Source organism: Melospiza melodia, chromosome 3, assembly GCF_035770615.1.
Source record: "Melospiza melodia melodia isolate bMelMel2 chromosome 3, bMelMel2.pri, whole genome shotgun sequence".
In the NCBI taxonomy this organism is placed as follows: domain Eukaryota; kingdom Metazoa; phylum Chordata; class Aves; order Passeriformes; family Passerellidae; genus Melospiza; species Melospiza melodia.
Genome location: NC_086196.1, coordinates 30,089,996 through 30,099,461, shown reverse-complemented (window position 1 = coordinate 30,099,461; position 9,466 = coordinate 30,089,996). Strand labels below are relative to the sequence as shown.

Here is a 9,466-nt window from a genome sequence, read left to right as displayed (position 1 = left end):
TTTTTGGGGTGTGGGGGCGTTGCTATTGGCCGGCCTATGGGAGGTCATGAGTGATTACCTTTGCTTTTTTCTTCCTCTTTCTTGCACATATTAAACTATCTTTATTTCAACCCATGAGTTTTTTCATTTTGTTCTTTCTGTTCTCCCACCCCACTGGGTTAAGGGATGAAGAGCAAGCAAAGAGCTATCTAGGGTCAACGCTCAAAGTCAGCTATTCCATTGCACTGGAAAATCATCCCAAGATTAGCATTTATTAATCCTTTTTGACAACAGTTCATGTTGATATTTTAAATATTACATGTCACAGTTCAGTACAGTTACATAAATCAATTGCAGATCAGAACATATACATATTCACTCTTAAAAGTCCTTAATGTACAGGTATTTCACTAAGTCAGGAGCAAGCTCAAACCTCTTCATCTATTGCACAGTCAAAGTTCAGTGGCTTTAAGTCAAACTTTTCCTACCAAATGTAATAAATTAAAACCCTAAAGGGCTGCAAATAACATGCAAGTGCCCACTAACACATATAACAAGACATTAGGAAGAAGATCTTACAGACAGAGATGCGTAAACTCTGCCAGGAAAAAATGCAGTTCTTCAGAAGGGTGTGGACTCTGAAGTACTGTAAGAATATTACAGCACATTGTATCACTAAGGCAACAGGTGCTGGATCCATGGAAAACACAGACTATTATGTTCAGGGAAGTTTGCAGGTACAACAGATGTTCTCACCTCAGCTGCATCTGAATGCATCAGGCAAGGGCACTTGGTTAGCTCGGCACCAAGACAGGCTCTGTGAACAGAGAAAATCCACTCCATGTGTTCTGGAGTTTTCACTTGCCAAACAGTCTGCCTTATTATGGTACTGAAAAACAAGTGCTAGCATTCCTGATTAGAGTCATGCTGCAAAGGCAAATGTTCAACAGGTTCCTTAAGCAACTTGGCATGTTCCAATTTTGGGCTGAGTCCCTGCTATCCCAAAGTCAAATCACATTGCTCTTATGTAAGTCTGCCACACACACAGACACAGCATTTCAGACCAGCTTCTCTCATGACTTCATTTAGAATCCAAATTTGGCCAAGGCATTAGTAATCTGCAAGGGACTTGCAGTGAAAATAAGATTAGTAATTCTGGACTTTTCTATCTACTGCCATGTAAAAGAGCAGTATATTAAATCCATTCTTTTGAACTCTTCACATTCTTTGTAAACATATAGTAATTTCAAATATTGTGCACATAAGAGGGGAAAAATCATTAGGTCTATTTACACATAAACTATTGGGCACATATTGTATTCATGTTTACTGTGTCACTGTGATGCAAACAAGTCAGGTAACATTGAAGTAGTTTTGCACCAGAAAGTCAGTACTGTACTTGCAGCAATGTCCATCACTAGGCATAAGTAACATATCATACAAATGCAGGTGGGAACAAATGCTTGAAATGTTACCTGCAGTCCCAGAACAATGCATCTTGAAAATGAAAGCTTGATTCTGCAGCAAATACTCCCTTTGGTACCATTCATATGCTGTTAGTTGTAACTCACTGCCTTGGTTGCAATACATTCTGCTGCTACACTTTGCCTTTTACTAGCAAGAGTTCTCTGCCTGTGTGCATGTGTGTGTGTATTATGTATGGATCTACACAAATTAAATTAAAATTTTAACTAAAATATATCGCGCCATTGCCAAGGAAGTATACAGATTGACATATCCAAATGGAAGAATTAGGTTAGCAGCTACAAATTCTGTGTGTATTTCCTCATAAGGAACTAAAGCTTTTTTTATCCTGGGATATTATTGGCAACATCAAACTGTGCAACCTTAAATCAGAGCTCAAAGACCAAACTGGCTGACAACACAAGCTTTCAGCTGGCAGCATTTTCAGTCTGCAGTCTCTCGATCAGTTGTTCAGCCTATGAAAGAGAGAAAGCAATGCATTACAAAAATGAAGGCCCACATAACTCCACTGTGGGCCTTCATTTTACTGAAAATTCCATTTCAAAAACAGTGACACTAACAGAGAATTTGCTTTTCACTTTTACAGATTAAGTCTATAGGAGAAGCAGAATACAACAATTCCTTTCAACAACAGACTCAGTTTCCAACAAGCACTCAAGAGGTGATCATGATGTGGAGGTCAGAGGAGGTTTGAGCAAATGAACAGCAGATCAGTTAAAGCACTGTGACTGCAGAGACCTCAGAAGACAGCAGTGCTTGGAGCAACCCAGTGGTGGGAGCTGGGATTCTCTGTGAGCCACTCCAGAACTGTGTGTTGCGCACCACCAGCCACGAACACTGCTGAGGGACAGAGGGCATTCAAGTGTGTGGCTCCTGTCACGAGTTACTGCCTCATGGTTTGGTCACATCACTGCACCAACACTGACTTTTGTCATCATACACGGCTATTTACGCATCATGGGCAGACTGGGGCAGCTGTACTTTGTACACATAACAGCACCAGCTCACAGGCTCAGGGCAGGAGGGAGTCTGCCAACAAGCAGGCCAGACTGGGCACGTGGAGGCCAACAGGGGCACTTCTGAAACTGATCAGTTTACTGTCAGCCTTTGCTTTTTTTGCCAGTCCTACTGAATTCATCTTTTAACTTGATCTAGTGCTTGAGGCTTTGTTAAAATCTCCAAAGGAACTATATTAAGGTGAAAAGCTCAAGTTTTTTAAATGCAGATGATAAAAATGCAATCAGATACTTCAGGTAGGAGCAACTCAACAGAGTTCAGTAATTACTGCAGTTAATTTAAAAATAAAGCTACATAAAGTATGCAGCAAATGAAAATTATATTATCTGAATCCTGTTTTGCATTCTTAAACAAGTATCACATTCAGGACACTATAATGTGAAAAAAAAAAACCAAACCAGAACCACCACCAACCCAAGAACATTTTCCAACCTGACAGCAGGGCAAAATACCCAAGTGCAGCCATACTGGATAACCAGACTTAAGCAGTAAAACTACACAGCTATATGTACTTCAGGGACACATATTTCTGAGATGCTCAATAACACAGCAGACACATCAGCTTCTTTTGAGCTAGGAGTGAACTCCAGCAAGGTGCCACTGTAAAGAAGCTGTGTTTCTTCTCTTTAAGTAAGAAACTGTCTATACTCTTTAGATGAGACAGACCTTTTTTACCAGCTTTGATGTGGGGATGTGCAATGACACTAGGGTGCTACAGTTACCTTGCAAGGACAGGTGCTTTGCTGCATCAAAGCAATGAGAGTGAGGTTTAGGTCTCTAGAGAGAGATTTTCTAAGTGCTTTAGTCAGTGTCAGTTCAGTCTCATTGCTAATCTCCACTGACATAAATCAGTACCAACAATGTTTTTGCAAAGTAGGCACTAGGTTTAGTCTAAAAATGACCAGATGAGAAAAACCACATGAAGTAATAAATGCAGTCATTAGGTGGATTTGTTTTCACCTACATGGGATTAACCAGGTTATATGCAAAACAATCCATCACATTTGAATATAGTCCTTTATATTAAAACCCAAATATTTACAAAGTGTCCACAGAAGCACATCACAGAGCCTCAGCCTCGGGCAAGATCCAGAACCATTGTACTGTTTGCTGTTAGTTATAAGCATTCCACTGTTGTCATCTTATTGCAAAAGTTCCATAGCTTCTTGTTGATTTCTCATGGGCATATCCTCACAGCACTGACTCCTTCACTGCACAGCCAACAAACTCCAGCTCCCTTCTTGACCAGCTAACCCACTCTTTTATAGCACTCATCCTCACTGGACACAGCTGTGGCCTGTTACGGGCAGGCCCATCACCATGAGTCCAGCCCCATCACCATGTTCACCTTCTCAGACTTTCAACATGCATGTCACACCAGCATGGCCCTTCTCTGGACTAAAATTCCTCACTCACCTGAACTGCTGCCCCCTTTCTGCACTGCTGGCAAAGTTCTCATCATGTATTGGAATTTGGCCTTTTGAAAGCATTAGAGTAAAAATGGTGCTAATGTCCTCCCCCAGCAACCCTGTACTTGGCAAGAAAAGGACTCTAGCAGAGAAGGCAACTCACATGAGGGCAACTAAGAGCATTTTCTGACTCATCAGAGTACTGGATTACTGCTGCTGAAGGTGAGTCATCATGTGGCCTTATATACCATTCAGTTCAGCCACCATGCTCAATAATCACTGAGAATGTAGTCAAAATCAAATGCTTTCAGTTTAGAAATATCCTGCCTTTTCCTTATTTGAAATACATGGATATACCCTGCAGCCTAACTCTGACCATGTATGAGCATCCTCAGAAGGCAAGGCTTTGGTTGTAAAAGACACAAATAGTACCTGTGGGTAGAAAACAACTTGCACCCAGCAGGTAGTCTGCAACACAAGGGATTCCTGCCATAAGGACCCCTCTTTTCACATTGCTGGGAAATAAAGGGTCCTAGGAGGGTGGACAACACTGTGTGTGCAGGATGAATGTCAGCGGGGCTGCAGCAAGGACACAGCAATTTGCGAAGCTTCACCTCAGCAATACTGGAATGTCAACACTCACCTACATTGGAGAAAACATCATCTTCTAATCTGGAGGTTGCCAATTCTTCCCGTAGAGCTCCTGAGCCCTTCAGCACAGTCCCACACTCTGCCTTGGCAAAGAAAGCACCTTTTCCACCACCACCAATGTCCTCTGTGAGCGGCCACACTGCTCTCTTCTCATCCCAGTCAAAGGCTGGCTCAGCCACTGAGCTACCCAGAGATGCTCTGCTGGGGTCTTCTCAGGAACAAACATTACCACAGATCATTGTTATTCTTAGTTACAAGGAAGAGTTTGTTCAAGAGAGAAAACAGAACAAAGCCTGATCTAAACCCATCAGACTCTCTCCAACTGAAATTATTTACAGACATGGTGGCAGTGAAACAACTCCTGGGACGGGACACTGAAGTGGAGAAAAGGAAGGCCAATGTGAGAAGGACAGCACCACAGTGGCCTTGGGCATCCCTCCCTGGAGGGGAGGCTCAAAGCCTCCAGAGTCCTGCTGGGGGCCCAGAGCAGTGAAGGGAGAAAAAGAGAACAGCTGGACCTCCAAGAAAAAAGAAAGCAAACTTCTTGGATGTTGGTCATTCAAGGCTGCTACAGAAATCAGTGCAGGCATATGAATATTTTAAAAAATGACAGTTATCTCCAACATTTTTGTTCCAAAGGACTCCTCAAGAGTTTCATGACTCCAGCCTTCAGAATAGCTCCATTTTCTGGAGCTCTGGTGAGGAGGAGACCACCAACTGCTGACACCAACTCCACCTTCACATCCCTTAATGGTGATGCTGCTGTTTCTCCCCTGCCAGGGAACAGCAGCCAGCACTCGGCAGGGTTAGCGCTTCTTCCTGGATCAGATCTCACTACCCTGGAAATGCCCATGCCAGCATGATCAGGGGGTCAGCATTCTGCACAGCCCAGGCTGCAGGACTGCACCAAAGACTTCTGGTGCTTCAAATGAGACTTGGTAAACTGAGCTCCCTTTCCTGGGTCAGCAAAGCCCTTAACACCTGAACGACCTTAGGGTTAATCCCTATGGGGTTCTGCGGATGGAGCTTGACCATTGATGTCAAGAGGTCAACTTACATGAAGAAAGAAATGTGGACCCACTCACTTTGCTGGAGAAAAAGTGGAGACCTCAGCACCTCCAGCCTCTAAAGACCCTTGATAAACCTAGAGTTAAAAATCTAAACTCTTGATATTTAACTGTATATAACCCAAATGATAGATAAAGTGGTCCCAAGGTGTCTGCATATTTTTCTATTGAAATTTCCTGTTCCGTTACCCTTCAATTTTAATAGAGCACCTGAGAGCACTTTAAGAGCCTTACTGCAAACAGTGCACTAACTCACACATATATCCAGCTACATCTCCTAATCCACTTACGTCCCTCCAATATCCAAACTCCTATCTTAGCTTCTAAATTACTCTAATATTATAAACCTAAAGTTATTTTGATCATTTTATCACAGATAATGAAAATACTTCCAAATGTCTTAATTCCATGATCTGCTTTCATATAGTGGTTATTACATATAACATGATTAGCAGACATGTGTATAGGCATAAGTGCACAGCAGACACCCTGAAATCCCCAGAAAAAAAAAGGTGGAGTGAGCACCAAGTGTGTGTCATTTTATCTCATTAGGATAAGAGTATATTCTTTTTACAGTTCTTTAGTCTGGGCAATCCTGGACTAAAGAACCTGTTTGGAACTGAGACAATTATTTGTGTTTTTAAACATCCAATATCCGAATTCCATCCAATTTTCCATATCAGAAAACTTCTGTCAAGCCATGCAAAAAGAACAAGCCCACGTGACACCAAGCCTTCAGCAGATCTACCATCTAAGAGACATCTGCTTTCCAAGTCCTGTGGGTAATGCTCTGTGCTCTGCTGTGTGTTTTAATGAGAGCATGGAGTAAAAGGCAAGCTCCAAGTAAAAGCTCCCAAAGCTGTTTTTTCTTAAGTAAATAGCCTCAGTAAGTGCCTGGATTTTGCTGCCAAGTGATGAAGAGAGCAAACAGACACTGGGCTGTGGGGAGGGGTAAGCAGCCCAGCCAGATCAGGTGTGTAAATTGAGCCTGTACATTTACCTTTTTGTTTCAGCCTTTCCTTCCTTAAGTGTCTCTTTTCACGGCTGCTGATCTTGGTCTGCCAAACTCCTGCAACAGAGAGCAAAGTTCATTTTTAAGCTATCAAACAACTTTCTTCATTGCCTTTACTGCTCAGCACCAAGGTAAATAGCCATCTGAAAGTTTCTGATGCTGGCTGTAAAAGAGGCATCAGATCTTGTGCAGCATGTCTCCTGTGTGCAGCCTTTGCTTCCTCTGCAGAGATGTGTTACATAAGAAATCCCCATCACAGACCTGTCTGTTGTGTCCTGACCCATGTAACTGCACATATTCTTCTGTCCTGTGTGTCAGCCTGATGTGACACCCATTCCCTTGGGGGAGGTGTCACAGCAGAGCATGTGACACCTTATATGTCTGACAGTGGGGAGAAGTTAATGTAAATCTTAACCATTAAATAAGGTTTCTATTTACTGGGCTCCATAGCCCTAAGACCTGTCCTACAATGTGGACACCCTCTCCCACTAATCTGGTTTACATGCACATTCATTCCCACCCATGGGGCCACATCCTGTCTCCATCCATGCCCTCCATGGCCCAAGAAGTCAGAGGAGGTGCTGGCAAAAATGGTTAACGAAGAAAAAAACAGCCCTGGAGCTGACCAAGACACTTCCTTTCTCTGAAGCATCCCTGAAGAGCACATGAAGCATTCTTGAAAAACACATGAAACAGTTCAGCTGGCTCATCCATTCAAAAAATTACAGTTCCATTTGCAGGAAGCCTCTGCTGTGTCCCCTTCTCCCCCAGCAGCCTCACAGGCCCCCACGAAGGACCTTGGTCCAACAGCAGTGAGGGCTTCTCTTGCTCTCACCACCACACTAATCACAGTGTAATCTTTTAAGCCCAGAAAAGCTTAGAATTTGTTGTTTTCAGTGCAGCCCTTGGTGGGGGGAGGCAGAGAGGGGCTCATGGGATGTAATGTATTTTCCAGTGAATTCTAGCTGCCTGAGCCTTGCTGGCCTCTGCCAGATTTCTCTGCAGATCTGCTTGAAACAAAGGTCTTGGCTCTGCTCACAGGCGTGCTACAAGCTGGCTGTGAATTGCCCCAGCACCTTTACCAGCCTCAGTCATGGGCACAACAGTGTGCTGCTCCATCTGTGCATCAGCATGGCAGAGGCCACAGGATTAGGGGAAGGACCCCCTGACCACTGGGCCTCTGACCACTTCAGAGATCCCTCCTCACCTGCAGATTTGCCCTCCCTGTGTACACAGTCAGGACTTGGGGAGTGGGGCAGGAAAGTACGTGGCCCATGTCAGAGACTGAAATGTTGTGGTTTATGGCTTAAACATCTTTATGAAGGACTTTTGCCCTTTATAAGAAAAGTGCATAATGAAACTGCACCCCCAAAGCCCTCCCTGGATGGGCCTCCTGACTGAAACCCCAAACTGTGAGTTAAACCCATAGGACAAGTTGAGATAAGGAAAGTGACACTATTGTTCAGAGCATCTGGAAGAGCACTCCTGGCCCAGCCCAGCACGTGTTTTGAGGTGGAGGCCACAGCCCCAGGTTTATCAGCTGCCAAGCTCACACAGACCCTGCAGCAAAGGGGAGAGGAGGAAAGGGTCTGGGTGTGTGGCACAGCCTCTGGCCGGTGAGTGCTCATCCTCTGCTGGGCACACCAGCTCAGCTGTGGGGCCCCTTCACCCAGGACAGCCACATTCAAGGGACATCCATGTGAGGGACAGCAGAGAGGGTGTCATGGCCCATCAAAGGCCCCTCCCAAAGAGCCCTCAGACCCTGCACCAGAGCACTGCATGTAATGCAAGAGATCCACAGTGCTGCAAGGGACAGTGTCAAACCTGCCCCCCTCAGGGGAGGGACATGGCCATTCCCACCTGCCCAAATGTATATTAATCTATGGGATTCCAAGCTTTAAGGCAGGGGACCACCAAGAAGAACAGATGGAGGGAAACAACGAGGCATCCTTGGAACCCATGGAGGGGTGATACGTTTCTAATCTTTGTCACTCTCCCTGTTCCCTCAGACACCTCATTTTCTATTTTTCTTTCTTTCTTTCTTTCTTTCTTTCTTTCTTTCTTTCTTTCTTTCTTTCTTTCTTTCTTTCTTTCTTTCTTTCTTTCTTTCTTTCTTTCTTTCTTTCTTTCTTTCTTTCTTTCTTTCTTTCTTTCTTTCTTTCTTTCTTTCTTTCTTTCTTTCTTTCTTTCTTTCTTTCTTTCTTTCTTTCTTTCTTTCTTTCTTTCTTTCTTTCTTTCTTTCTTTCTTTCTTTCTTTCTTTCTTTCTTTCTTTCTTTCTTTCTTTCTTTCTTTCTTTCTTTCTTTCTTTCTTTCTTTCTTTCTTTCTTTCTTTCTTTCTTTCTTTCTTTCATAGTGACAATGAATCCCACAGACAAATGTGTTTGGCTTCCTCTGTCCTCTGTTAAACGTCTGAAAGTCAGATGCTGAAATATGATCTAGTCAGCCGAGACTCCCTTGTCAGCCAAGTAAGAAAGTTATGCACCTCCTAAGGGTGATTCATTCCTAAGGAGTGTTTAAGATATGTCCCTTGCATTGTCTAGGACTGTGTCTTTCTCCAAGCAAAGGAGACTGGCTTCAGATGTGAATGCAACCTTTTCAAGTCTGAAGGCAATTATGCTTAAACCTATCCTTGAGAGCTTCAAGATTTTGATACCTAAAGACAACAGAAGCTTCAGATGGTACAAGGAATCATGTGAACAGTCCACGGCAAATATAGTACAGTTTAAAAAGCTGATAAAGATGGTTTTATGCTTTTTAAAATTTGTTTTTACTGGAATGAGATAAGGAACTCTCACAGAAAGATCACTAATGCTCTTTTATAGCTGGCAACTGCAATTGGGCGTCT

The 9,466-nt window shown here is 43.4% G+C and overlaps 1 long non-coding RNA gene across 1 annotated transcript; it reads right to left on the bottom strand.

The window, feature by feature from the left end:
* Positions 1-232: 232 nt before the first annotated feature.
* Positions 233-7,111, bottom strand: LOC134415602 (uncharacterized). The gene is made up of 3 exons (XR_010027097.1): positions 6,609-7,111; positions 4,534-4,749; positions 233-1,919 (listed from the first exon to the last, which is right to left on the bottom strand). It is a non-coding gene; the product is annotated as an uncharacterized LOC134415602 (long non-coding RNA).
* Positions 7,112-9,466: the final 2,355 nt, after the last annotated feature.